The following is a 26,148-nucleotide window of genomic DNA, read 5'->3' as shown; positions in this document are numbered from 1 at the left end:
ACAGTTTCACTGATTGCAACTTCAGATTCTCTTGAAAGAAGAGAAGTAAGTGTTCAGTCTAGCTGCAAGACACAAATGCCTGTGCTAGTATTTGTATTTGCCTTTTTAGGCTTTCTTAGACAGGAATTTTTAACATACTTTTACTGTAGTGCCAGATCTCTTATCTTGCGTTTATTCTTGTTACTCTAGTTGCTACTGGTTTTAGCTTGTACACAGGAAACTGCAGTGCCAATCAATTTAGTTCCCAAGGTGACAGGAAACCCTATTTGGTCGGATGTTGATTGTGCTTGTCTTTACTGCTCCACCCATCACATTTTCTTCCTTTTTGGCTGAAGTTAAGATGAATTAATCATTGGCCACCATCTGGCAGACAGTTTTGGTGGTTTGTCAGATAATTGTCCAGCTGACCTGTTAAAAAGTAATAAGTAGTATTTATAACAAACTGAGGGGAAGTATCAGTAATAGGACTAAAACCTTTCTAGAGGCTAGAATCATGCACTGATTTCTGACAGAATGAGTGATATCGGTAATCATGAGTAATCTATAGTCTTGTCTACAGGAGAGAAATTTGGCTTTCTAATCACTGTTTGGTTCCAGTAGCATGCCTGCAACACATTTCACACTCACAGAGGAAAGTGATTTTGGTGGGACACAGGTGTTCCTTTGGAAAAGACTTGCTTCCAGAAAGGCTAACCACTGTGTGATCCTCCACCATGCAATTCTCCACTGGTGCAGCACCAGTGCTAATGGGATTGCCGACATAACAGCTCCAAATATGCCTATAGTGCTCCCATTACAATTCCACAGAGTGTACTGGTCACTATTTAAATGTTCTATTAGCTTTACTTATACACCACTACACTGCATGGGGGTCAAGCTGACAAAGCCACTTATCTATCCAAATGCAAACACCACAGAGCTCAGCTGCATGCTATCCAGCAATCATTTTTTTCAGAAATGACTTCAAGTTTGTCTTGCTTATATGGATAGCATGTCTCAGGCTGAGCTTCCTATGGGTATGCTGCCAACTGGCGCGAGGTCATTGTGTGGGCCCTGATGGCCAGATGAGAAGATCCAGGACCAGTTGAACTTGGTCATTCAGAACATTTTTTGTCTACAAATGTGTGTCTAAGTGCCTATTCAGAATAGGCATCACTTGAAGCAACAAGCAATATCTTGGAAAGCAAAGACCATAAATTCTAGTATAACAAATCCCGGAGCAATAACCGTAAATCCAGCTCAGGGCAGAATGTCACTCTCTGAGAAATTGGACCAAATCCACTGACCTTGCTCTTCCATACATCCTGATATGCAACTAGGTAACATGGAGCCTCCCTGAAATGGACTGGTGAGGGACAAAGAGAATGAAAAGAACTCCAGCTTCATCAACTGGGCAGGCCACAAGATTGAAGAGTAGTATTAGGGTGATCCCAAAATGCTGTCAGGATCTCTTTACTGTGTCCCAAGAATCAGAACCAGCAACTGAGCAGGTTCAGGAGGAGGAAGAATCTGTGTTTGAGGAGGCTTCCATATTCGGTATATAGCTTTTTGTTGTACTATTTACTAATGGGGTCAGATTTTTGCAGGCTTGTGGAAAGGTTTTCCAGATTCTTATGAATGCTGCCATTAGTGCGTGTAGAAAGGCAGATATAGGTTTGCAATAGAACAGAGATGTCTATCATTCCTCCTGCACTGGTGTTCCACCCCACACTGCCTCCACCATTCCTCCTTCCCAAACACTTCGGCAGCCCAAGCCACCGCTGCCCAGTTCCTCCTCAGTTCAGTTTCTGTTAATTCCCTATTCTCACCATCCCACTTAGACCCAACCTTTGGCTGAAAGGGCCACAACTCCTGGTAAAAGTGGAAGAGCCCAGCCCAGCAAGCAGAGCTGCTCGTTGAGCCAGGCCTCGTGGCCAAACACAAATGGCAGGCAAGCAAAGAAAATAAAAAATCAAAGTACCACAGAAACTACTATGTAAAATGTCTACAAATCAGATCATTATATTGTCCAATATGTGTTTCTTGCAATAAAGATAAAGTATTTTACATTACGTTGTATCTGCCAGCCAAGATGCTAGCCTAAGACACCAGTAGCGTAGCTAGGGGGGTTCAGGTGAAGCGGCCGCTTCCCCGACCACATTCCCCAAAAGTGGCGCCTTTTTAATTTTCATACTTACTCGGCGCCACTTCTGGGTCCTTCCACTTCCGGGTCCTTCCACTGTCTCCTCCCTCTTGCTACTCACTTCATCAACAACAAAAGAAGTCTCCTCCCCTGACTGGAACTCGTCCATCTTTCCTCCAGCTCGGACTGCAGCAGCTCATGTCGCCAGCCTGTAGCGAATGCCCCGTCCCCTGATAATTCCTCCGCCATTATCAGGGGATGGGGACGGGGCATTTGCTACAGGCTGGCGGCATGAGCGGAGCTCCGGAAGGGGAAGCGGGGTGGCCCTGCGCATGCGCCGCTCCGTCTTTTGGCGGCATTTCGGCGAATGCACAGGGCTGCCGAAATACCATCGAAGGACCGGCACCTTTTTTCTCCGCCACTGCTTCTCGGCTGCAACCCTGACTACGCCACTGTAAGGCACCCAATCTGTGTGCTTCTCTATCTAACTGAATTCATAATTAATTCTGCATTGTATTTAATGTGTAAAAACAGTCATAGCCATAAAATGCTAGTGAAGAGGCAGAGACCATGAGAGTATGGTGAATAATTACATTGCCTGTCATCAAGCAACACAAGGTGGGTGAGTGTGACATTACCCGTGGTACAATCTGACTGTTGAACAGCCATGTCCCTTCAGTTCTCCAACCTGAGGTGCTTTTTACACTGCTTCGCTGTAAATTACACGACTCTTGGTCTCCTCACACATAGCCTCCGGCATGTAAGTTACACCCAATTATATTGTATGAGTGCTATAGCCAGCCACTCATGAATTACACTGCAGAGCAACACCAGCAAATTCCCAGTCCCAGACTTGCCCCCAGAAATGTACATCTTGTACAACCCAGCTCTCCCCTGGGTAATACAAGCTCATATAAAGCCCGTCATTTTATTAATAGAAATTGATATGCACAAATCCTGTTATTCCAGATGGGTTTCCCAAACACGCAGATAAAACCATAAAACAAATTTATTAACTATAATACCATTTTTAAGTGACTTCAAATAATGATGCATAAAAGTCAGAATTGGTTACAAGAAAATAAAAGTAAAACACAATTAATACCTAACTTAACAAGCTAAGTGAATTCAAAGCAAAGGTCTCGCTCACCACATTTCATCTGAATTCCTTTCAGTCAAGATCGTTCTCCCATCCAAAGCTGTTCCTTTGTTCTTCAGGTGTTGTGGATGCTGTGGGTAGAGAGAAAGGGAGGACTACTTTGGGGCAAATCTCCTTTCTCCTCTTTATAGCTCTTTCTATTCTTTGAGAATAATCTCCAGCTGAAGTTCAGGAGACAAAAAGTCTGTTTAGATGGGAACCCCCAGCTGTTTCTTTGTCAAGATGTATATTTTCACCCACATCTTCTTTCCTGTCAAAGAATGGCCACTTACCCAGGTGATAGTCCATTTGATTTTGCTGACACCTGGTTGAGGTGTTTGTTAGCCTTTTGCTTCTGGGGAACTGGTTTGTGGCTGCTTCCCCCCAGACTTTGAACATGTCTAGCAATACCATACAGAGGAATCCTATAACTTTACATGCAACATTGCCACACATATTTTACCAGGACAATAATGATCAGCAAATTATGAGTTTTCAAATGATACCTCACAAGGGCATACTTTGTACAAAATTTATCATAGTCCTGTAAAAGGGATGAATATAGGGGTAAAGACTGTCACAGTGAGGTAATATATTTTATTGAACCAAATTCTGTTGGTGAGAGAGATGCTCTTTCAAGCCACACAGAGCTCTTCTTCAGGTCTCAAGAAGAGCTCTGTGTGGCTTGAAAGCGTGTCTCTGTCACCAACAGACTATGGTTCAATAAAAGGTGTTACCTAAGCCTAATAACCTAATATCCTGGGACCGACATGACTACAACTACATTGCCTACATCAAACAAAACCTACATTTTTAGAAATCCAGTGGAGATACTAATTCATAGACCTCATTAAATAATGGAATTTTTATGGAATAAAACAATTTCATGAAAAAAAAACCCATGGAGTAATGTCATACTTCCCACCTCCCAGAGAAGAACACAGTGCTTCTGTGTTTAAGGAGTTGGTCCTCTAACAGCAGCTCTAAAAATTACTTTAGTGGAAACACATCGTCCTTTCTCCTTATTCTGAAAAATTACTTCTATTTTTTTTTAAACAAAGGGATGTTTCCAAGGCTTCTGGTCTACCTACTGTAACTAACTTTTGTTATTAGCCCAGTTGCACTAACCACCAACACCCTCTATGTACCTCTCCGTTAACTGATCCCAGTCTTATAATAATCAGCAACCCCACAGATCCTTATTATTAAAAGTTGTGTATTAATTCCAGTTGTGTGTCTTTGACATCTCTAGCCCAGGAGAAAACACTTTGCAGAAGACATTGGAGTTCAAATCTGAAGTGAAGTTGTTACTTTTATTGCATTCCTTGGCATGCCAAGGGTTGGAGATTTCTATGGTTAACTTTTGCATGTCTTTTTCCATGTAGTGCCTACTGTAGCACTGTGTATGTTCCTGAGCAGACATAGGGGCAAGTGGTTGTGATCCCCAGAGGTAGACTGGCTAACAAACTTATACTCTGGGAAAGAAAAGCAGGAAAATGCACGGGACATGTGCAGAACATGAATAACTACTCAAATAAACCTTACTGGTTCAGGGAGCAGAAAATGAGGCCTGCTTCTGGAAGACAAGTTCAGGAAGAAGGAAAGAGATGAATCCAGGTCAATTTCTGGATTGAGAAGGAAATGAGAACAGAGGACAGACAGCACCAATGTGAAATCAATGAGCATATACTGGCACAAGAAAAGATGACTACACAGCCGACCCAACAACTAGCCCTCACACTAGAAACCCCATGCAACACCATAAATTAGGACTATGCTTCTTACTGGACTGCCTCCTAACTCTTTAGCTCCCTCTCAGACCTAGGGAGCTGTCCCAGGAACTGTGGGATAAGCACTCAGAGGGCAGTATTACTGCAACTGCCTAGTACAGCCTACGTGTGACCACAAGGCAAACTGTACCCACAAAATTATGGTTAGCGTGGACACATTGCTGCATTGGTACTTACACCTTAGCTATCCTGTTGGTCCAGTTACCAGTTGTTAAAGTCTCTTGTGTACACAGCTAGTGTGTGTGGAACGCTTCCGCCTGTTTAACATTCCTGGCAAGAAGATCTGCCTGTTTTCTAATCTTAAATAATACTAATTAGTATTTATATAGACCCTTGTGTCTGAAAAGCCCAAAGTGTTTCAAAACACAGTGAAGTAGGTATAGTAAATGAATTTGGTCACGGAGGACTTCAAGTTTGATCTTCTGCAGAATATAAGGATTTAAAATCTCTGATCTGAATCAGTTTTCTTACTGGTTAGATTCAAAATCAGAAGGAGCCAATGCAAGCTGTTGGGCCAACTCACTGAGCTACACATCAAATAAATCTCCCAACAGCAGCAGAATTTCAGTCCCTTCCTCCAGGGATGGGTTTATTTCTCAAAACCAAAACAGTCCATCACAAATCAAAACAGATTAGCCAGCTCCTGTTTCCTGGCCCCTCCTAAAACCTCTTCCTCACAAGGCTTCTGCCTTTGCCCACACATCTCCAGTCAGTCTTCTGCGTAACCTGGAGCAACTCTATGCAGATCCTTCCCTCTCCCTGGGTCCCCTGCAGGAGTTTTCCTGCACCCTATAGATGACTTCTCCTACTTATGTCACCTGATGGCCTTTTTTCTGAGGACCAGGTGGCCTGAAGGCTGTCACCTGATGCTTGACCTCAGTCCCATCACCTGACAGGCAATTAGTGGCAATTAGTCACAAGTAGAACTAAGCCTAGATTCCTTAAAGGGCCAGCTCTCCATTTGATAACACAATACAGGGTAGCATTGGCAGCAACTGTGCAGATTCTGTGATTTGTTGTGGTTGCAGTTCAGAATATTTTGGGTTTTAGCCTTATATTTTCAGTTAATCTGTAAACATCTCTTCCTTTCTCTCCTGTCCAGTTGTAGTGAATTTTGTATCTGTTGTCAGTGCCTTTGTGATGTAATGGTTGTGCAAGTTCAATAAAAGACATCAAACCTATCACATGGCAGGCAGCTAATTAATCAAAGATAGAGCTAAACCTGCCTCCCTTAAAAGGTAATCCTACCCTGTGACAACCTATTTCCCAGCTCTAGTTTTGATGGGGTCAAAATCTTGTGAGAATGGCTCGTCTCATGAAATTCCATTCTGCTACAGCAGCTGATTTTTCATAATTTCACCATGTGGGGCCAAATTCAACAAAGACAGTTTGTATGATTTTTGGTGCCATCAAAGCCAAAGCTAAACTCTAGCCCTGATTTGGCTTTGAACCTGAACCAAACTTGAACACCACTTCCTTAGCCAATTTGTAATTATTTCTATTTTATATCTGGGGAATCCCATGAAGTGGTTAAGTGACTAGCCCAAGATGACACAGAAGTCATTGTCAAGGCTGGGTACAGAACCTAGGTCTCCGGGTTCTGTGCTTTACCACTAGACAATGCTATGTCTAAGAACAATAAACCGAGGTGAACATTAAATGTCTCTCTGCGGTTAGAGTACACTGACTGGGATCATCTCTGAGAAGCTGTACATTTTGTTAATATTATATAGTTACACTTTCTCCCCAGGACACGGAATGTCTTTATTTGTCTTAAGCAATACATTGTTGGGGCTTAATAAATAGTAATAGTATTAATAATTAATTAGTGGTAGTTTTAATGTTATCATATTAACCCTCAGGATAACACCACAACTTGACATCAGGGGCAAAACAGGAGAAAAATCTTAAACAACTTAAAATGGCCCCTAAACATGTGGCTAGCCATCAAAAGGACAAGTATTGTATATAATTGCCACACCCCAAAATGTCATTAACTTTAAAATTTCTCAGGCGAACTTCCTCACAGGAATGCTGTCTGGCCAATGACAGCTCCTGAGAGAGCTGCGCAGCCAATGGGAGATTATGGTGCTGTCTGGCATTGGCTGAGGGAACGCACCTCCACAGGGTTGGAGCTCTCTATTTCCATAGCTCCCCTGACATCAGTGGGTATGGAGGCTGAATCTCCTACCTCCACTAAGACCCCACAAACCACTCCTGCATTTGTAATAAACAGATCATTTCCTGGGCTTTATGTTCCTCTACCCTGGATTTGGCAGTGGGACACAACAATGTAACCTTAAGGACATAGGAAAAAAGAACACAAGCAGAGCTACACTACTTCACACAAGGGCTAATAAACATATGATGTTGTCATAGTCTCCTCTCACTGTAGACTTACGCATACCTATCGACTTCAGATGATTTGTACAGGTAACTGAGAGCAGAATTTGGCCCACTGGACACATATTGCTGAACAGAACCGAAGTAAACCATGGCAGGATAAACAGAGGATTTAACGATCCTGTGAAAAAACAAAAAACTGGGTTTGAAATTATCCTCCAAATGACTCTCCAGTCTACATGCATTTCATTTGAGTTGTGCCGATAGGTTGGAACTACATAGCATTTTCTGTTACATTAGCAGCATTGTCATCACCTCTTTCTGCAATGCTTATTGAAGTTAGCTTGCAGCGCTAGCTGCAGCATGGAGCCTTACATTTTGATGGGACTTTGTGTGAGGGTGAGGGACTGCTTTTTATTTTGTTTGCCTTTTGGAATTAGCTTTTTCTCCCCCACACAATATGTTTGTTTGTTTACTGGAAATTTAGAATAACACACCTTTGGAAAGACCCCGCTCCTGCCATTTCTCTTATCTGTACCTTCCTGTAATTGAGTAATTTATTTAAGCTTCTTAATGTTGATCGTATTTTTACTAAAGTAAGTAAAATGAACCTTCTTTGTTGTGATTATTCCAGTCTAAGAAATCCATAAAACATGAAAAGAAGTTTGTACTAAGTAGTTAAGAGAGAGTGCCAGGGACAGGCAGAGCACAATAAAGCTTCAGCCTATCCCATGCTCCCAGCTCAGGGATCAACCAGAAGTGCAGTCCCTCAGTGAGACTTTGGAGCCTAAGTGTCCAAGTCACTTTTCAAAAGGGGACTTAGACGGCTCAGTCTTAGGCTACATCTTCACTACAGGGGGGGGGTTGATTTAAGATACGCAAATTCAGCTACGCGAATAGCGTAGCTGAATTCGACGTATTGCAGCCGACTTACCCTGCTGTAGGGACGGTGGCAAAATCGACCTCTGCGGCTTCCCGTCGACGGCGTTTACTCCCACCTCCGCTGGTGGAGTAAGAGCGTCGATTCAGGGATCGATTGTCGCGTCCTGATGGGACGCGATAAATCAATCCCCGAGAGGTCGATTTCTACTCACCGATTCAGGCAGGTAGTGTAGACCCAGCTTTAGTAACTTGCAACACTGAATGGAGTAACGCCTCAATATCAGATGACTATAGATGGTCTATAGTTTGGTCTATAGATGATACAGCTTTTTTAAACAATGGCGTGGGTTTGAAGGCTCAATATTTTTCAGGAACCACTATGATTCAGTAATTTGTTCAAATGGCACTAACAATTCATTTGTCTGTGTTTAGAAACCCTCTATGTGACACTTGCAGTTGTTTAAAGATATGAAGACCAAGTCAAATAAACAAGGAAGGAATGTGCTTTTTTATTATCTTAAGGTTGACAGGGTGTTGTAAGCACCTCCTTTCAAGATCTTCCTTCCTGTCTTTCCCTAATGGCAGTCCTACCAGGAAAGAACTCATTATACTGATTATTCTTCAAGCAACAATAAAATATAATTTTCTCTTACTAATACTGTATGCATCGCATTAGCTGCCCAATTAAATAAACAGTGCTTCTGACAGTGCTTTTTTCAAGTCTGCTGGATCTGGTTGAACTTCTAAGGGATATCAGTGCATGACTAGGTAATAGTTCTTTGCTTGGATTGGAAGGATATAGATTCTACACTACAGCTGAGCAATATGGGCATGTCGAATTATAAATTCCTAGTGCCGTTTGAAAGTAGAGATTGTGATTTAAGGTGTTGTCCTTTAGCTAAGGCATTAAATAATGGAAGCCAAATTTGTCTCTGGTGTAATTTCAATGACATAGAGACTCATTTCTGCTGGGATGCCTTCAAGAAAGCAGCTGTTTTGTACAGAAGTCTGGATAGCTTATAACATTTACACCTCTACCCCGATATAACGTTGTCCTCGGGAGCCAAAAAATCTTACCGCGTTATAGGTGAAACCGTGTTATATCGAACTTGCTTTGATCCACCGGAGTGAGCAGCCCCCCACCCCACCCGGAGCACTGCTTTAACGTGTTATATACTGTAGAGCAGATTGAAAACTGGTTTTCTATGGAAAATTGGGTTTTCATTTAAATAACATTTTTCATTAAAAGTGTGCACTTTCCAAGGAAAATTTGGACTTTTCATTGAAAAGCCAATACTCAAAAACTGTAAAATTTCAATTCAGCAATGCTGCTGTTGTGCCTCATGAGAGTTGTAGTTCAGGTTGTTCATGGCTCAGTTCATGGCCCCATTGTCTCCTGTGGCTTCCATTCCCTCAGCTGGACTACATCTTCTTTTATGAACTGCACCCAGGAACTACCATGATGCCCGATAATGCTCAGCGAGAGAGGAGTGGGTGGTGCATCATGGGAGATGTAGTCTGCCTTGAGAGACAAGTCCACAGAAAAGGACAAGGCATGAAGCACCTGAACTACAACTCCTCTGAGGCACTACAGTGGCATTTCCTAATCAAAAGCTTTTGGGGTTTGATTTTTCATGAAAAAAAAAATCTATGAAAAATTTAGATGAAACTGAAACTTTCCATTTTCAGCTAAAATTTTCTGCAGGGAGGAAGGCGGGCAGAAATATTTTTGCAACCAGCTATTGTTCATTAAAAATATTATTTGCTTATTATAGCTTATCTATATAGACCACATGATCTTATTGCTATCCTCCCCTTCCCTCCCCTTTCCCTACCTTCACCCTCCTCTTTATTATATTCATTGCATCTTGTTTCAAATTAGATTTGTAAGCTCTTTGGAGCAAGGACTCTGTCCTTTTGTGTGTTTATGCAATGGGTCTTCTAATCTTCAAGTGAATGCTACTGCAATACAAATACTACTAATAATTAATAATACACTTGACTGTTTGCACTTAGTATTTCATTGTCTGAAGCAAATTAACCATAAATTAATAAACACTGATGCAGCACTTTGAAACACCACCAAATAAATAAGTGCAAAGAATTATGATCTTGGTTTTAACTCTGAATATTGCAACAAGCTTTCATCCATACTGAAACACCATATATAGGCATAAATAGCCATTAGATCTTTGGGGTACTATTAAAATTTCATCTCCAAGTGAGGTTTGCATAATAAAATGCAATTTGATTGTAGAAATAATCTGCAGGAAAAGATGGGAGACTGTCTAAGCTTTGCATTTTGAAAAGTCAGTTCCCGTAGCTGTACAGTGCAGCCTTATCGAGAGCAGAACAGGAATGACTTGGCAGTACATTAGAAAGCATGATTAAAAGAGGGAAAGCTGAAACTACTCTCATGTCAGCTGTTTTCCTCCACAGGATATTGAGTGATTCCTGTCCTAACCTGATACTGATTGCTTAAAACTTGGTCCAGAAATACTTGTCAAAACTGTTTCCTTAGTTCGTTTTGACATGCGGAGGTTGGAGTACATTTTGAAATGGTTTGGAGTGTGGACTTTAGTGCTGGAGTTATTGGCCTGCTATCACTCACGCCACTGGAAGCAAGAACAGGCCCTGTGGTTGGTACATAGGATGTATTTACTGAAGACTCATTTCACACTTACACCTTGAGGTACTGGTTAGTTTCTACAGACTAAGTAGGAGCTGCTGGGGTTGGGGGGGGGGGGGGGCTGCCGTGGGAGGCCTGAGGGTTTCTAGTCACTAAGAAGTTGAGGTGTGTTGGAAGTCTTGCCTAGAATGAGTCACACCTCTCCTCTTCTGGGATCCCCCTTCTCCTTTTGGTATGGGCATGGCCTCCTCTTGTTGCTACTTCCTGACCCCTTCCTCAAGCTGGGAGGCAGGAAGCATAAACTATTCCAGCAAAAAATGAAAAAGAACCAGTAATGGAACACTAGGAGTTGGGAGGAGCTTCATCTGATAGAGGAAGCAGGAATAGGAACAGCAGAATTACTGTGAGGAGGAACAGAAATGGAATATACTCATCTCCAGTGCCTCAGTTCAGAACACATATAGCCCTTCAGGACACCTACCCCACCCAAGGATTCCCAGGGTTATAGATTGGCTCCAACACCTCCACCCTGCACTGTAACTAAGGCCCCATGATTAATGAGATTATGCTATCACACAAATGGCTACTACATAATTCATCTCCACTGGAGTTGACTCTGGAGCATAATTACACTATAAATATCAATGTCATTAATTACTTCACTCCTCCTCAAGTCAGAAACATCAAGCTGATAACTGTTTGTCTTTCTTAGAAGATCCACAGGAGAGGTGTGAACCTGTGCCTGGAAGTGGGCTTCGGGGAATGAGATTGGGGGGACAAAAAGGTAAAGATAGTCCCACTGTTTTTCACATTAGGAGCTCAATATGTAAAACTTTGTGTTTAAAGCAGCTTTGGTGTGCAAGGAGATGGGAAGGTTGGGCAGGCAGATGGATCTCTGACCATATACAGCCTATTCCCCACACCATAGTGCTGAAAAGAGGCCTCTCTTTGGTCTCTCCATGGTCCCCTGGTCTTTATGGACTTAAATGGGAATGAAGCAGGGAAAGACCAATGGAGCAGTACAGGCGCTGAGTAGAATAGGTCACTGGGGTACAGTGCCATATAACTCTGAAGTCTTTTCTTATTAGGTCTGATGTGCAACGTAGCACATAGGATCTTGATTAAAAGGTAAATCATTCATTTAACAGCCATATATACTTCTGTACCTTCAAACCTACTCTTATGCAACTGTTTATTACTACCAATTACTGACATAAAAATGCTGAATCTTGAAATTAGCATCTTTCTTTTTAGACCCATGAGTCAGTCAGGACTACCTACAATGACTGACCTAAAAGTGACGTAAACCAGCTTGCTCACAAATCAGGACACCTGAGTTCTGTTCCTGTTTCTGCTATGGACTCACTGTGTGGTTTTTAGGCACACTGTGTGTGGCCTCTGATTTTTGGGTGCTTCAGTGTCAGGATGGCCAACTCCAAACAATTTAGGCCTGTTTTTCAAAAAATGCTGAGCACCCACAATTCTAAATGCAAGTTACAGCAGCGGAAACACCAGTGAAAATGAAGCCCAAAATATCTTAAGTTGGGGACACAGAATTTAGGCAACCAAACTCAGAGGTCTTTTTGAAAGGCTTTCATCTCTGTGTGCCTCAGCTATAAAAATTAAGGTCAATGATGCGTTGTAAAGTGTTTTGAGATCCAAGGATGAAAAACACTATATAAAATGAATGCTAAGCATTATTTTTTTAATTATGATCACAGGGGTTTTATTCGTGATTTCCTCAGATTTATTCTGGTGATCTTGAATAAGAGGAGGCTTATATTAATGTGTGTTGCATATTACCAGGGTGTGTTTTTTCTGACCTATCGAATATTGTCTAATAGCATATCTGAAAAATAAAAATCAATAGCTATGTTCTTAAAACAGAAAATGTGGACCTGTAAAAGAAATGAATCTACATCATTTCAGACTTGTTGTTGTCCTTCATTCTGAGGCTTTTGTCACACATTTTAAGAACTATTTAAATTTCAACCTGGAAGTCAATAGGAGTTTTGCCATTGACTTCAGTGGAAGCAGGAGAGAGCTCTTTATCCTGAAGAAGGGAAGCTTTGTTAAAATGCAGGGCTTGCTATGGAATGATGTGTGTTAACATTCAGAGAAATATTTGTTGGGCTTGAAATCACATCTGAGTTGAAGTGCGGTTTTGACACAGTAGACAATGAGCACCGCCCATAGTGAGTCACACAACTTAAAACATTTGTTGATAAGGAGGCAAGATTGTTTTAGAGGCATGTAGGCTAGATGCCTATGAATGTTTCAGGCTGTATTATAGAGAAGAGGCACAATACTGAGGCATCTGTGACCTTTAAACGTATCTAGAGTTACTCTTATGTTGACTAGAAGTGATTACTGATGTAATGATGATTTTAAATAATATTTCCCAACGCCACCAATCTTTCAAAAGAAAGTCTTCTTTAGGCCCCGCTGATGATGATAATGTACATTATGAATCTGAGTGTGAAAGGAAGCGTATCTAAATAACATATTAGAAGGCATTATTTTACCACTTGTCCAAGGCTGAAAGAAAGTGGTGGCACTTTAGACTCTTTCCAGGGATCCCCTACACCTCATCAATTGTCTACTTTGCCACTCTGAAAGAAACCACCATGGACTGATTTTTCAGATTTGCTGAGTTCCCACAACTCCAGATGACATCAATAGGAACAGAAAATCAGACCCTATTTTTATTTTATTTTTGCACCAAAATATGGAACTTAATTGTGACCACTCTAACTCTCTTTGTTTTTTTGTTTACCCTTCCCTCCCCTTTAACTATCATGTTTTGTCAGCCACTTAAACATATTTCTTCTTAGCAATTTTTTAATATTTGGGAAAGCAAAATCTTCTATATTTTCTCAGTTGTCCTCTTTACAAAGTTGTGATGTATACTACTGAAAGGGGAAAATAATTAAAAAGTAGGTTTTTTAAAGTCATTTCTTAATCTGACACTGGAAATCAAATTCTAGGCTCACCAGTAATATTTTAAACATAAGAATCCATGGACTTGAGTCTGCTCTCTAATTTATGCAGGTTTTACAATGGTATAACTCAATTTAATGCAGTTCCTGCTGATTTATGCCAATCTGACAAGAGACTCGGGTCCCATATCTAGTACTAGTTGTTATGCAGTCTGGAGTGGCTCGTGCCAACCTCAGGGCAGACTGTCAAAAAGCAGGACAGACACCCCAAATTGGTGATATTTTCTACAATTAGATTTCACCAACTCTATATCAAATGTGAATTCCTAAAGCACTGTAACAGTCCTACCATGGAGTCACAGATAGTCCCCATGCAAGCAAGCTGGACTTAGTGATAATGGTCACTTATGCCAAAGATCACAAAATATTAGGTTTCAGAGTGGTAGCCGTGTTAGTCTGTATCAGCAAAAAGAACGAGGAGTACTTTAGTCTCTAAGGGTATGTCTACACTATGAAATTAGTTCGAATTTATAGAAGCCGGTTTTATAGAAATCGGTTGTATACAGCCGATTGTGTGTGTCCCCACATAAAATGCTCTAAGTGCTCTAGTCGGTGGACCGCGTCCACAGTACCGAGGCTAGCGTCGACTTCCGGAGCATTGCACTATGGGTAGCTATCCCACAGCTATCCCACAGTTCCCACAGTCTCCGCCGCCCATTGGAATTCTGGGTTGAGATCCCAATGCCCGGATGATGCAAAACAGTGTCGCGGGAGATTCTGGGTACATGTCAGGCCCCTCCCCCTCCGTCACAGCAATGGCAGACAATAGATTTGCGCCTTTTTACCTGGGTTACCTGTGCAGACAACATACCACGGCAAGCATGGAGCCCGCTCAGCTCAGCTGAGCTCACCGTCACCATATGTCCTCTGGATGCCGGCAGACGTGGGACTGCATTGCTACAAGCAGCAGCTGCTAACTGCCTTTTGGCGGTAGACGGTGTAGCATGACTAATAGCCGTGGGGCTGGCAGCCGTAGGGCTGCATTGCACCAGCCCCTTGCCTTTTGGTAGAAGATGGTATATTACGACTGGTATCAGTCGTCGTCATACTGCAGTGGCTGTCAATCATGGGCACCTGGGCAGACATGCTACTGTCTCGATGATGATGGCTATCAGTCGTAGTATACTATTTTCTGCCAATTGCCCAGTATTGTCTGCTAAGCACCCAGAAGAGGCCGAGGGCGATCTGGGTGCTGGCAGACATGGGGCTGGCAGACGTGGGGCTGCATTGCTACACAGCAGCAGCCCCTTGCCTTTTGGTAGAAGATGGTATATTACGATTGGTATCCATCGTCGTCGTATTGCAGAGGCTATCAGTCATGCTGCACCGTCGGCTGCCAGCTTAAGATGTAAAAAATAGATTTGTTCTGTACTCATGTGCTTCCCCTCCCTCCGTGAAATCAACGGCCTGCTAAACCCAGGCTTTTCAGTTTAATCTTTGGGGGGACCATTCTGTGTGACAGTTGTTTGTGTTTCTCTCTGATGCACAGCCACCTTTCTTGATTTTAATTCCCTGTACCTGTACGCCATGTCGTCACTTGGCCCTCCCTCCTTCTCCTGGTCCGTCAGATACTAGTTTCGCGCCTTTTTTCAGACCAGGCGCCATAGCTAGCACTGGGATCATGGAGCCCGCTCAGATCACCGCGGCAATTATGAGCACTATGAACACCACACGCATTGTCCTGGAGTATATGCAGAGCCAGGACATGCCAAGGCGAAACCCGGACCAGCCGAGGAGGCGATTGCAGCGTGGCGAAGAGAGTGATGAGGAAATTGACATGGACATAGACCTCTCACAAGGCACAGGCCCCAGCAATGTGGAAATCATGGTGTCACTGGGGCAGGTTCATGGCTTGGAACGCTGATTCTGGGCCCGGGAAACAAGCACAGACTGGTGGGACCGCATCGTGCTGCAGGTGTGGGACGATTCCTAGTGGCTGCGAAACTTTCGCATGCGTAAGGGCACTTTCATGGAACTTTGTGACTTGCTTTCCCCTGCCCTGAAACGCCAAGATACCAGGATGAGAGCAGCCTTCACAGTTGAGAAGCGAGTGGCGATAGCCCTGTGGAAGCTTGCAACGCCAGACAGCTACCAGTCAGTCGGGAATCAATTTGGAGTGGGCAAATCTACAGTGGGGGCTGCTGTGATCCAAGTTGCCAGGGCAATGAAAGACCTGGTGATATCAAGGGTAGTGACTCTGGGCAACATGCAGGCAATAGTGGATGGTTTTGCTGAAATGGGATTCCCAAACTGTGGTGGGGCCATAGACGGAACCCATATCCCTATCTTGGCACCGGAGCACCAAGCCACCGACTACATAAACCGCAAGGGGTACTTTTCAATGCTGCTGCAAGCCCTGGTGGATCACAAGGGACGTTTCACCAACATCAACGTGGGATGGCCGGGAAAGGTACATGATGCTCGCGTCTTCAGGAACTCTGGTCTGTTTCGAAAGCTGGAGGAAGGGACTTTCTTCCCGGACCAGAAAGTAACCGTTGGGGATGTTGAAATGCCTATCGTGATCCTTGGGGACCCAGCCTACCCCTTAATGCCATGGCTCATGAAGCCGTACACAGGCAGCCTGGACAGTAGTCAGGACCTGTTCAACTATAGGCTGAGCAAGTGCCGAATGGTGGTGGAATGTGCATTTGGACGTTTAAAAGCGCGCTGGCGCAGCTTACTGACTCGCTCAGACCTCAGCGAAAAGAATATCTCCATTGTTATTGCTGCTTGCTGTGCGCTCCACAATATCTGTGAGAGTAAGGGGGAGACATTTATGGCAGGGTGGGAGGTTGAGGCAACTCGCCTGGCCGCTGATTACGTGCAGCCAGACACCAGGGCGGTTAGAGGAGCACAGCAGGGCGCGGTGCGCATCAGAGAAGCTTTGAAAACGAGTTTTGTGACTGGCCAGGCTGCTGTGTGAAACTTCTGTTTGTTTCTTCTTGATGAACCCTCCAAACCCTCCCCCCCCGACCCGGTTCACTCTACTTCCCTGTAAACCAACCACCCCATCCCACCCTCCCCTCCCCACTTCGAGCACCGCTTGCAGAGGCAATAAAGTCATTGTTGTTTCACATTCATGCATTCTTTATTAATTCCTCACAGAAGTAGGGGGATAATTGCCAAGGTAGCCTGGGATGGTTGGGGGAGGAGGGATGGAAAAGGACACACTGCATTTTAAAACTTTAACTCTTATTGAACTCCAGCCTTCTGATGCTTGGGCGATCATCTGGGGTGGAGTGACTGGGTGGCCGGAGGCCCTCCCACCATGTTCTTGGGCGTCTGGGTGAGGAGGCTATGGAACTTGGGGAGGAGGGCTGTTGGTTAAACAGGAGCTGTAGCGGCGGTCTCTGCTCCTGCTGCCTTTCCTGCAGCTCAACCATACGCTGGAGCATATCAGTTTGATGCTCCAGCAGACGGAGCATTGACTCTTGCCGTCTGTCTGCAAGCTGACGCCACCTATCATCTTCAGCCCGCCACTTGCTCTTTTCATCCCGCCATCTCTCCTCTCGTTCATATTGTGCTTTTCTCATGTCTGACATTGACTGCCTCCATACATTCTGCTGTGCTCTATCAGCGTGGGAGGACATCTGGAGCTCCGTGAACATATCGTCCCATGTCCTCCGTTTTCTGTTTCTAATGTTCACTAGCCTCTGCGAAGGAGAAACATTTGCAGCTGGTGGAGGAGAAGGGAGAGGTGGTTAAAAAAGACACATTTTAGAGAACTATGGGTACACTCTTTCATTACAAGGTCGCATTTTTCCTCTGCCTGCCAGTTTGGTATGAGAGATCACTCACGCAGTGCCCCAGGCAACATATTTCGGCTTGCAGGCAGCCATGGTAAGCCACAGTCTTTTGGCTTTTTTAACCTTCTTAACATGCGGGAAAGGTTTCAAACAGCAGCGCATTTCCCATATCAAGGATGAATTGGGTTGGCCATTTAAAATGGGTTTTCAATGTAAAAGGAGGGGCTGCGGTTTCCGGGTTAACATGCGGCACAAACCCAAGTAAACCACGCCCCCCACACACACACCCGATTCTCTGGGATGATCACTTCACCCTTCCCCCCACCGCGTGGTTAACAGCGGGGAACATTTCTGTTCAGAAGAGCAGGAACGGGCACCTCTGAATGTCCCCCTTAATAAAATCACCCCATTTCAACCAGGTGCTCGTGAATGATATCACTCTTCTGAGGATAACAAAGAGAGATAAGGAATGGATATTGTCTGCATGCCAGCAAACACCGGGACCATACGCTGCCATGCTTTGTTATGCAATGATTCCAGACTACGTGCTACTGGCCTGGCATGGTAAAGTGTCCTACCATGGCGGACGGGATAAGGCAGCCCTCCCCAGAAACCTTTTGCAAAGGCTTTGGGAGTACATGAAGGAGAGCTTTCTGGAGATGTCCCTGGAGGATTTCCGCTCCATCCCCATACACGTTAACAGACTTTTCCAGTAGATGTACTGGCCGCGATTGCCAGGGCAAATTAATCATTAAACACGCTTGCTTTTAAACCATGTGTAATATTTACAAATATTTACAAAGGTACACTCACCAGAGGTCTCCTGTGTGCCCTGAGGGTCTTGGGTGAGTTCGGGGGTTACTGGTTCCAGGTCCAGGGTCACAAACATATCCTGGCTGTTGGGGAAACCGGTTTCTCCACTTCCTTGCTGCTGTGAGCTACCTACAGTACCTCCATCCTCATCTTCCTCGTTCCCCGAACCGTCTTCCCTGTGTGTTTCTCCATTGACTGAGTCATAGCACACGGTTGGGGTAGTGGAGGCTGCACCCCCTAGAATGGCATGCAGCTCCGCGTAGAAGCGGCAAGTTTGCGGCTCTGCCCCGGACCTGCCATTTGCTTCTCTGGCTTTGTGGTAAGCTTGCCGTAGCTCCTTAACTTTCACGCGGCACTGCTGTGTGTCCCTGTTATGGCCCCGGTCCTTCATGGCCTTGGAGACCTTTTCTAATACTTTGCCATTTCTTTTACTGCTACGGAGTTCAGCTAGCACTGATTCATCTCCCCATATGGCGAGCAGATCCCGTACCTCCCGTTCGGTCCATGCTGGAGCTCTTTTGCGATCCTGGGACTCCATCATGGTTACCTGTGCTGATGAGCTCTGCGTGGTCACCTGTGCTCTCCACGCTGGGCAAAAAGGAAATGAAATTCAAACGTTCGCGGGTCTTTTCCTGTCTACCTGGTCACTGCATCTGAGTTGAGAGTGCTGTCCAGAGCGGTCACAATGAAGCACTGTGGGATAGCTCCCGGAGGCCAATAACGTTGAATTCCGTCCACGCTACCCCAATTCCGACCCGCAAAGGCCGATTTTATCCCTAATCCCCTCGTCGAAGGTGGTGTAAAGAAACCGGTTTAAAGGGCCCTTTAAGTCGAAAGAAAGGGCTTCGTTGTGTGGACGTGTCCAGGCTTAATTCGATTTAACGCTGCTAAAGTCGACCTAAACCCGTAGTGTAGACCAGGCCTAAGGTGTCACAAGTACTCCTTGTTCTTTTTACAAAATATTAGGTCACTCGCAGTCCCAAAAGACCAGTCACTTACCCCAGGTCAATTTGTACCTCAGATCTCACCCCAAAGACTACACTTGTAAACTCTATTCTAATAAACTATCTAAGGATTTATTAACTAGGAAAAAGAAATGAGAGCGTTATTTACAGGTTAAAGGAGGCAACATATATACACAAATGAGTTACAGTCTATGATTCCAAAAGGTGTCAGAGTTGTAATAATCTGTCAGCACTGAATGTCTCTTTGGACTAACACAGGCTGACTCTGGGGATCTCTGCTTTTGTTTCCTTGCTCCATCCCTGTGAGAGTGCAAGCAGCAAAGAGATGAAAAATTTTCATGTCAGCTATCTTTGTTTCCCTTTTCCAGAATTCAGACTGATGGGATGAGCTTTCTTGCACGTAGCACATTCATGGGTGTGAGAGGACCATTAACCCAGTCTTTGTAGCCTGATGTTCCACAATGGCCCATTTAGTTTTGATAATCCTGCTTGATGTGCAGAGAAACCACTCCTTCTGCCTAGGTTCACAAGTTCAGAGCAGGCATCTTTACAGTTAGAAAGCAAAATCATGGGCAGCGGGTGCAGGGACAGCAGGTTTGTATAATTTTTGGTGGTGCCCAGAACGGATCCAAGTCTTCCCCCCCCCCCACACACACACACACATACCATAAGGATCTGGGAGGGAGTTTGGGTGCGGGAGAGTGGAGGGGTCAGACTCTGAGAGTTTGGGTATGGGGTGCAGGCTCTGGGCTGGGGCAGGGGGTTGGGGTATGGGAGAGGGTGAGGGGTGCAGCTTCTGGAAGCAACCCACACCCCTCTCTGGCGGCAGCTCCTAGGCGGGGCCGGAGGGGTCTCCACACACTGCTGCCTGCAGGCACCACCTGTGCAGCTCCCATTGGTCGCAGCTTGGGGCACGGGCAGCAGGCGGAGACAAGCCTGCTCCCCTCCCCCCCGGGGCTGCAGGGATATGCCAGCCACTTCTGGAAGCGGAGCGGGCGGGCAGGAAGCCATCTTAGCCCCATTGCGCTGCGGGTGGTGGCGGCGGGGGCCCCGGGCCCTTTTAAATTGCCCAGAGGCAGCAAGCGGGGCCAGGGAGGATGCTCTGGGGGAGGCGCACGGGGTCAGGGGAGAGACCCGGCTCTGAACTTTGGTGTAGCCGGGCCCCCGGGCCCTCATATTGGTGGAGCATGGGCACCACGGGCCCATACAACTCACCACCCTTGGGTGGGTGAACCCCGCCTTTGGGAAGGCTAACCCACTAGCCCCACCCCTTCTGCCCAAGGCCCTGCCCCTCCACCCGCCGGAGCCCCAAGTCCCCCAGTACCCGCCGGCCTTGGCCGCTGGGCCAACCCCACCCTGGGCCAGCCCAAGCGCCACCCGGGGCTGCCCCTGGCCACCAGCAAGTCTGAGCTCCAGGCCGCTGGCTGGAGCTGAGCCCCGGCTGGCTTCAGGGTAGAGGGAGAGGGAGAGCAGGGCCTCCTGGCAGAACATGGGAGTGGCCATGGCTTGGGTCTGGGGAGGCTTAGTATGCCCTGGCCTTTGATACCCACCGCCCATGAGCAAAGCTTACATATGACCTTAAAGAATGGGGTACAGACATTACAAATAAGATTAATGCATCCAACAACTTACAAGCATCTGATAGAGTCTAAACACTAAACACATCCTTACAAGTCTAACACTTATCTTGAACAATACTAGCATACAGGTTAGCTGGTCTGGTTTCCAGCTATGAATTTGTCAGTGCTCAGCTGATGCCTACAGCCTTGGCAAGAGCTGGAACCCTGATCTACCAGCATCACACAAGTAATAGTAATAGTATGAATTAACAGAAATAAAAATTCAATGTAGGAAGACTATTGCAAGTTCTTTTTTCTCCTTTCTCTACAGTAAGATCCACAGACAATAGCACTGTTGAGTTTGCACTGCTACGTATGTTCTCTTAGAATTCAAACCAAGCTCCCACCTCTGCAGTCACAGACATCAGTGCTCTTCCAGCTAATTAATGTCTTCCTTCCACCTGCACAGTTCAACAGCTACCCCTCAGCAACAGAGAAACTCAGCAAAGGGATGGGGCACTGAGATCACAAAGGAAGCACCTCCCTTGTCTGAAATTCCAAGGTCACAGGGCAATGACTTTTGGAGGGCAGCAACCAGCCGCAGTTGATTCCCAAACCATTAAAGAGAATGAAAAGCTGAGGACTGGGACGCTGGGCGTTGCATTTTTAAAGAGTGCTGAATAAACATTGGAGCGTGTATTTAAAGAAATTACCAAGTTTAAATAAACAATCAGGAGAACTTGTTGGGTAACTGGATTTTCATAATCACAAACGGTGGATTAATTTTAGGGTACAGGTAGACCTGGAAATGACCTAGCTAATGATTTATAGGATTTGCTAACCTGAGGGGCCATTGAGATGGACAGGTGGAGCCTCCTTTAGGGGCTTTTCAAGCAAACGTTGCATTACTCATTTTTTCCACCATAGTTACTGCTAAAATTTGTTCTATAAATGTAACTTTTCAAAGATACTTCCATGGATTGACTCAGTGGCTCTACAATCAGTACACCATCTAAAGATATGGCCCTGGCTATGTCCTATACCCCCATAGTAGGCACCAGACAGTACCCATACGTGGGTAACTTCCTGGTGCAACTTACTTCACATACTCGCTACCAACCAAAGAGTTAGACCCAAGCTTTTGCAGTGAACGTGCTAATGTACCAAATGTTTAAAATTCCACCAATTCCTCACGTAATGATAATTCACATCAAGGCCTGGTCTATACTACCCGCCTGAATCGGCGGGTAGAAATCGACCTCTCGGGGATCGATTTATCGCGTCCCATCGGGACGCGACAATCGATCCCCGAATCGGCGCTCTAACTCCACCAGCGGAGGTGGTAGTAAGCGCCGCCGACAAAAAGCGGCAGAAGTCGATTTTGCCGCCGTCCTCACAACGGGGTAAGTCGGCTGTAATACGTCGAATTCAGCTACGCTATTCACGTAGCTGAATTTGCGTATCTTAAATCGACTCCCCGCTGTAGTGTAGATGTACCCAAAGACAGGTCCCTGGACTAAGCCACTGGGCTTACCTATTATGGCAATTCCTATGGTCTTGATCCAAAATCTATTGAAGTCAGTGGAAACACTCCCAGCAGTTTCAGTGCACTTTGGATCAGGCTCTATATAGACATTCTTATGCTAGCCTTTCTACTTGATGTCCTTGCACTGCTACCCTCGTGTAATTCCTGCATTCAGGTGAGCTCAGTGGCTGGTCTTCTGCTCTTCCCCACGTGAGGGTCCAAGATGAGGAACCTTCCTTGATCCCTATACTTTTGCAGACCCACTCAGAGAAAGAGCACAGTCTAACCTGATGATTACAGCAGCAAGTAAGCCCACATGTTGGATATTTGTGTTGACAAGTTAATCAATGTCTCTAAGATTAGTGTAATATTTACCTCATTTATTAAATCTCCTCCCTCATTTCTTCAAAGTGTAGTTTCAGATTACTGTTTTAATGGAATTATTGTCCTCTAAGGCCATTGTCTGCCTTATTGTGCATTTTCTACTGTGCTCTTTTTAAAATGCTTTCTTGGCTAAATTAGCAACTGTCCACTTCTGTCTTTGCTCTACTACAGAACGTTAAGTTAGGACTTAAGAAAATAATTCTACACTTCATAGTAAGTAATTTGGTTCTTAACACCAATATTCTTGAAAGAGCCCATGAAATGGAAAAAGCTATAAATTCAAAGTTATAATTAGATCAGGTATATTTCTTTTTGTTAGAAAGGAAGTAGCCCTTTCATCAGGACGGCCAGATATAACAATGTAAAAGCCAAGGAAAATATTAACATTTTAGCTGCACTTTGTTACAAAACAATATGAATATGTTCTTTCTCTTTTTTTTACCAGCAGAAATCAGTACGGCCTTTCAAAGGGTTATGATTGGGCCCTATTTGGTACATATTTTCTCAGCCAAGAAGAGTGCAGATAAGGTTAAGCAGGCTCATTGCACATCTCTCCTTGTACTATTGATTTCCAGATTGATTTAAGAGGTTGGTTTTGGTCTATAAAGGCCGAAATAGCCTGGAACCCACCCATCTAAGAGAGTCTTTCTCTCCCCATGCTATCCATCACTGTTGCCTTGCTAAAGCCCCTTTGTTATAAGCAGGGAGGAGCCTGCTAGGGTGTTTTGAACTCACTTCCTCCACAGGTCTATAGCAGCCTGGGTTTGTCAACTTACAGGGCATGCTGCAAGGCCCACCTTTTCTCCCTGGCCGGTGAGGAATTGGATGTTGGCTAGGCCTCAGTATGGAACACAGGAATACGTGTGGGGTCAGTTAATTTCAGTCTTTTTGATGTTGCTGTGTCTTTGAGTTGATCTGGGATACTGACAGATCTGTTTAGTTTAGTGTAGCTTTTTAATATTATCAGTGGCACCCATTGCGTTGGAAGGGCGCTCTTTTATTACACTCTTTATTAATCTAAATAAATAGAATAGCTTGACTGAGTGGAGCCAAGGTCACTGCACATTCACAGACTAGTTATTCAGCCCTCTCCATGCCCTCTACTTGCAAGAAAAAAGTGGTGCTGGAAGGCATTTCCCCTCTCTCTCCCTTCCACCTCATTTTTTACACAGCAGTCGCTGTGCCTCTGAGCTGGAGGAATAACATTAAAATGCTTATTCACAGGCCCTAGCAAAAAGCGTCCCTGGTACAAAATGAATAAAAGAGGTTTCACACTTAGCCTCACAGCAAACTGCACCTCCCAGGGCTTGTGGGCAATGAACACTGACAGCATTGTATCTGATTGTAGCTGCGCACTTTCCTGTTTAGAACCACCCATCACAAGGTATATTGGAGCACTGCAAATTGTAGTCCTGTGCAAATGGCTGAATGCATGTGATCTCATTTACAGATGGTCCAGACTGTGGCAGTTTTGGGAATAGTCACAGGTGGGAGGGTAGTGCCAGTGGTTCTCAACCTTTCCAGACTACTGTATCCCTTTCAGGAGACTGAAGCCCATGCCCCACCTCCCAGGGCTCAAACTCAAGCCCCACCGCCCAGGACTGAGGCATGTAAGTTAGCTTCACAGGGCCCCCTCTGGTGTGGGGCCTCGGGCAGCTGACTTGCTTGCCACTCCCTAACACCAGCCCTGCACTTGTGACCCCCCAAGCCTCTCCCAGGGGTGTTGTGACTCCAGGTTGAGAAACAATGATCGGTGAGTTGACAAACCCCCTTCAAGAGCTCTGCATACTCTCAGGGGTATGAGTATCTGTGGTTGAGAACCATTGATCTATGCCTAGCAGTACACTATTTTGTGTGCAATGTCCCTTTAGATTGTCAACTGTGCGCTCAGTTATATAGTTTTAATTAGATCAAATGTTGCTGTAGTTTTAGCTAGTAATTTATCTGTATTCCTCCTACTCCTTGTGTCTGCTCTGAGGAGCGGGGGCGGCCACTGCCTCCGAGATGGTTGATTTTTGTGTCTCCCTGCTGAATAACAGCTGCTGAGTAAAGTGCCTACCTGTCATTGCACTTCTACACTGCATTTGTATTTCTCTATATCTGAGCTATAGTGTTCTGTTGATGGGGACTCTAGTTTATCTAGGGAGCATTGGGCAAGCTGCAAGAAACTGCTACATATACCTGTAACTGCCCACATGAAGGAGTTGTTAGCCACTCCTATCTCCTACAAGCTTCTCCCACTGACTCTCTAGTGCACAGCTGTTTACTTTCCAACAGTATTAGGTTCTGCAAAAGTTTGGCAATGGGTTTCTTGGCAGTGGCTGGTACAAGCACACATTGTGTGCCATCCATTCGACTTCACTATCCTAGCAAGCTCCATCCTTTTCTTCTGAGTCCTGGAAATGTCAGTTCCCAGATAGACTTTTATCTTCCTCCCATTCCTGAGGCGCTGATCATCCTTCCGAGTGAAGCAGCCTAGCCCAGTAGTTCTCAACCAGGGGTTTGGGGCCCCCTAGCAGGCTCCAAGCAGGGCCAGCATTAGATTCGCTGGGGCCCAGGGCAGAAAGCTGAAGCCCCACTGCATAGGGCTGAAGCTCAGGTCCCTGAGCCCCGCCACACGGGGCTGAAGCTGAAGCCTGAGCAATGTAGTTCATGGGGCCCCTGTGGCATGGGGCCCCAGGCAATTGCCCTGCTTGCTATGCCCTAACACTGGCTCTGGCTTATATATGCAGAAAACCAGTTATTGTGGTACAGGTGGGCCGTGGAGTTTTTATAGCATGTTGGGGGGGGGCTCTGAAAGAAAAAGGTTGAGAACCCCTGGCCTACCCCATCCCAAAAGGCAGCCAGATGGCTACAATCAGCTGAGCTCTGTTTTGCCTCTGCCACCTGCTACTGTCTCTGACTCACTGCACCATCTGTGGGACCTGGATAGCAAATTCTTGCTATAAGCCACCCATCAATGTAATTGAAATAAACTTGTGTACAGTAAGTCTTATCTTGTGCATCATTGATTCCAGCAAAGGTTTTCTTTGTTTGATAAATGAGAAATAAATTTAAATGACAGCCAGGTCATTTCTAGTCACGTAAATCAACATTGGATAAATAGTATGCTAAAATAAATAAATGATTAGCATTATTGAAAGGATCCATTGGCAAGAACATAAGAGAGGAGGAGATAGCGCATCAAAGCAGAGTTTTGCCTGAGTGGAGAAAAGAAAAAAAAACAAAGTTTGTTTAGTGGATTTGGAAAGAT

At 45.0% G+C, this 26,148-nt stretch overlaps 1 protein-coding gene and 1 long non-coding RNA gene across 2 annotated transcripts in view; one reads left to right on the top strand and one right to left on the bottom strand.

Annotated features, from left to right (window-relative positions):
• Positions 1–26,148, top strand: part of PTPRR (protein tyrosine phosphatase receptor type R) — a 204,042-nt gene that overhangs the window by 134,650 nt on the left and 43,244 nt on the right. The gene's annotated exons all lie outside the window — the stretch shown is intronic.
• Positions 150–7,639, bottom strand: LOC117877863. Its single transcript, XR_004645836.1, has 3 exons — positions 7,458–7,639; positions 3,273–3,352; positions 150–408 (listed from the first exon to the last, which is right to left on the bottom strand). It is a non-coding gene; the product is annotated as an uncharacterized LOC117877863 (long non-coding RNA).

This window comes from Trachemys scripta, chromosome 1 (genome assembly GCF_013100865.1).
Source record: "Trachemys scripta elegans isolate TJP31775 chromosome 1, CAS_Tse_1.0, whole genome shotgun sequence".
Taxonomy (NCBI): domain Eukaryota; kingdom Metazoa; phylum Chordata; order Testudines; family Emydidae; genus Trachemys; species Trachemys scripta.
This window is presented reverse-complemented; position numbering and strand designations above follow the sequence as displayed.